The sequence below is a fragment of the Cebus imitator genome, unplaced genomic scaffold (assembly GCF_001604975.1).
Source record: "Cebus imitator isolate Cc_AM_T3 unplaced genomic scaffold, Cebus_imitator-1.0 Scaffold135, whole genome shotgun sequence".
In the NCBI taxonomy this organism is placed as follows: domain Eukaryota; kingdom Metazoa; phylum Chordata; class Mammalia; order Primates; family Cebidae; genus Cebus; species Cebus imitator.
This window is the reverse complement of record NW_016107450.1, coordinates 2,275,847-2,280,127: the sequence shown is the minus strand read 5'-3', so window position 1 is coordinate 2,280,127 and position 4,281 is coordinate 2,275,847.

Sequence of the window (4,281 nt, the reverse complement as noted above, 5' to 3'; positions counted from 1 at the left end):
GCGCCACCATGCCCAGCTAATTTTTTTTGTATTTTTAGTAGAGACAGGGTTTCACCATGTTGACCAGGATGGTCTCGATCTCTTGACCTCGTGATCCACCCGCCTCGGCCTCCAAAGTGCTGGGATTACAGGCTTGAGCCACCGCGCCCGGCCTTAATGGGGTCTCTTTACGTTGCCCAGGTTGGCCTGGGCTCAAGTGATCCTTCTGCCTCACAGCCTCCCGAGTAGCTGGAATTACAGCTGCGCCATTATACCAGCTAAATTATGGGTTTTAAAGTCACTTGGAACAGTCTCTTTGTGTAGCTGAGCCATCGGCTGGATATACAGTTAAGTTCTTTTGTTTCATTTTATTTTTGAATTTTAGGAATTTATTTTTTCCACTTTAATTTTGCTTTATCATTAATTTAATCAGAAAATTTCATATTCTGACTTCCTCTAAGTAGACTTGAAAATGAATAGAAGTAACTAAGATTTATAGGTTTTTTATGTTTTTCTTTTTTTAAATTATATTTTAAGTTCTGGGAACAGAACTTACATGTATAATTTACATGTAAGAACATGCAGGTTTATTACATAGGTATATACATGTGCCATGGTGGTTTGCTGCGCCCATCAACCCATCATCTACACTAGGTATTTCTCCTAATGCTGTCCCACCCCTAGCCCCCCAACCCCTGAAAGGCACCAGTGTGTGATGTGCCCCTCCCTGTGTCCATGTGTTCTCATTGTTCAACTCCCACTTATGAGTGAGAACATGTGGTGTTTGGTTTTCTGTTCCTATGTTAGTTTGCTGAGAATGATGGTTTCCAGCTTCATCCATGTCCCTGCAAAAGACATGAACTCATCCTTTTTAATCCATAGTGTATATGTGCCACATTTTCTTTATCCATTCTATCACTGATGGGCATTTGGGTTGGTTCCAAGTCTTTGCTATTGAAAACAGTACTGCAATAAACATATGTATGCATGTATCTTTGTAGTAGAATGATTTATAATCCTTTGGGTATATACCCAGTAATGGGATTGCTGGGTCAAATAGTATTTCTGGTTCTAATCCTTGAGGAATCCCCACACTGTCTTCCACAATGGTTGAACTAATTTATACTCCCACCAACGGTGTATTCCTATTTCTCCACATGCTCTCCAGCATCTGTTGTTTCCTGACTTTTTAATGATCGACATTCTAACTGTCATGAGATGGTATCTCATTGTGGTTTTGATTTGCATTTCTCTAATGTGATGATGAGCTTTTTTTTCACGTTTGTTGGCTGCGTAAATGTCTTATTTAGAGAACTGTCTGTTCATATCCTTTGCCCACTTTTTGATGGGGTCATTTTTTTCTTGTAAATTTGTTTAAGTTCCTTTAGATTCTGGATATTAGCCCTTTGTTGGATAGACTGCAAAATTTTTCTCCCATTTTGTAGGTTGCCTGTTCACGCTGATGATAGTTTCTTTCGATGTGCAGAAGCTCTATAGTTTAATTTGATCCCACTGGTCAATTTTGGCTTTTGTTGTCATTGCTTTTGGTGGTTTAGTCATCAAGTCTTTGCCCATGTCTGTGTCCTCAATGGTATTGCCTAGGTTTTCTTCTAGGGTTTTTTATGGTTTTAGGTCTTACATTTAAGTCTTTAATCTATCTTGAGTTAATTTTTGTATAAGGTGTAAGGAAGGGATCCAGTTTCAGTTTTCTGCATATGACTAGCCCAATACCATTTATTGAATAGGGAATCCTTTCCCCATTGCTTGCTTTTGTCAGGTTTGTAAAAGATCAGTTGGTTGTAGATGTGTGGCATTATTTCTGAGGCCTCTGTTTTGTTCTGTTTGTCTATATATCTGTTTTGTTACCAGTACCATGCTGTTTTGATTACTATAGCCTTCTATTATACTTTGAAGTCAGGTAGCATTATGCCTCTAGCTTTGTTCTTTTTGCTTAGGATTGTCTTGGCTATATGGGCTCTTTTTTGGTTCCATATGAAATTTAAAGTACTTTTTTGTAATTCTGTGAAGAAAGTCAATGGCAGCTTGATGGGGATAGCACTTAATATATAAATTACTTTGGGCAGTATGGCCATTTTCATAATATTGATTCTTCCTATTCATGAGCATGGAATGTTTTTCCATTTGTTTGTGTCCTCTCTTATTTTGTTGAGCAGTGGTTTATAGTTCTCCTTGAAGAGGTCCTTCACATCCCTTGTAAATGGTATTCCTAGGTATTTTATTCTCTTTGTAGCGATTGTGAATGGGAGTTCACTCATGATTTGGCTCTCTCTTTGTCTGTTATTGGTGTATTGAAATGCTTGTGATTTTTGCACATTGATTTTGTATCCTGAGACTTTGCTGAAGTTGCTTATCAGCTTAAGGAGATTTTGTGCTGAGACGATGGGGTCTTCTAAATATACAATCATGTCATTTGCAAATAGAAACAATTTGACTTCCTCTTTTCCTGACTGAGTATCCTTTATTTCTTTCTCTTGCCTGATTGCCATGGCCAGAACTTTCAATACTGTGTTGAATAGGAGTGGTGAGAGAGGGCATCTTTGTCTTGTGCTGGTTTTCAAAGAGAATGCTTCCAGTTTTTGCCCAATCAGTATGATATTGGCTGTGGATTTGTCATAAACAGCTCTTATTATTTTGAGATACGTTCCATCAATACCTTTATGTTTTTTTTAGCATAAACAGGTGTTGAATTTTATCAAAGGCCTTTTCTGCATCTATTGAGATAATCATGTGGTTTTGTCATTGGTTCTGTTTATGTGATGGATTATGTTTATTGATTTGCATATGTTGAACCAGCCTTGCATCCCGGGGATGAAGTTGATTTGATTGTGGTGGATAAGCTTTTTGATATGCTGCTGGGTTCAGTTTGCCAATATTTTATTGAGGATTTTTGCATTGATGTTCATCAGCGATATTGGCCTGAAATTTTCTTTTTCTGTTGTGTCTCTGCCAGGTTTTGGTATCAGGATGATGCTGCCTCATAAAATGAGTTAGGGAGGAGTCCCTCTTTTTCTATTGTTTGGAATAGTTTCAGAAGGAATGGTACCAGTTCCTCTTTGTACCTCTGGTAGAATTCGGCTGTGAATCTGTCTAGTCCTGGACATTTTTTAGTTGGTAGGCTATTAATTACTGCTTCAATTTCAGACCTTGTTATTGGTTTATTCAGGGATTCGACTTCGTCCTGGTTTAGTCTTGGGAGGGGGTATGTGTCCAGGAACTTATCCATTTCTTCTAGATTTTCTAGTTTATTTCTGTAGAGGTGTTTATAGTATTCTCTGATGGTAGTTCGTATTTCTGTGGGATCAGTAGTAATAGTCCCTTTATGATTTTTTATTGTTTCTACTTGATTCTTCTCTCTTTTCTTCTTTATTAGTCTGTTTTAGCAGTCTATTTTGTTAATCCTTTAAAAAAATCAGCTCCTGTATTCATTGATTCTTTGAAGGGTTTTTCATGTCTCTATCTCCTTCAGTTCTGCTCTGATCTTAGTTATTTCTTGTCTTCTGCTAGCTTTTGAATTTGTTTGCTCTTGCTTTTCTAGTTCTTTTAATTGTGATGTTAGGGTGTTGATTTTAGATCTTTCCTGCTTTCTTCTGTGGGCATTTAGTGCTATACATTTCTCTCTAAACACTACTTTAGCTGTGTCCCAGAGATTCTGGTATGCTGTTACTTTTTTCTCATTGGTTTTAAAGATTTTTATTTTTTTACATTTATATTGGTTTTAAAGATTTTATTTATTTTAAAATAAATACATAAGGTTTTTTACTTCTGCCTTAATTTCATTATTTACCCAGTAGTCATTCGGGAGCAGATTGTTCAGTTTCCAGATAGTTGTGCGGTTTTGAGTAAGTTTCTTAATCCTGAGTTCTAATTTGATTGCACTGTGGTCTGAGTTCTTTTGCATTTGCTGAGGAGTGTTTTACCTCCAATTATGCAATCAACTTTAGAATAAGTGTGATGTGGTGCTGAGAAGAAGGTATATTCTGTTTATTTGCGGTGGAGAGTTCTGTAGATGTTTATTAGGTCCACTTGGTCCACAGCTGAGTTCAAGTCCTGAAAATCTTTGTTAATTTTCTGTCTTGTTGATCTGTCTAATATTGACAGTGGAGTGTTAAAGTATCCCACTATTATTGTGTGGCAGTCTAAGTCTCTTTGTAGGTCTCTAAGAACTTGCGTTATGAATCTGGGTGCTCCCGTATTGGGTGCATATATATTTAGGATAGTTAGCTCTTCTTGTTGCATTGATCCCTTTACCATTATGTAATGCCCTTTTTTTTTTTTTTTTTT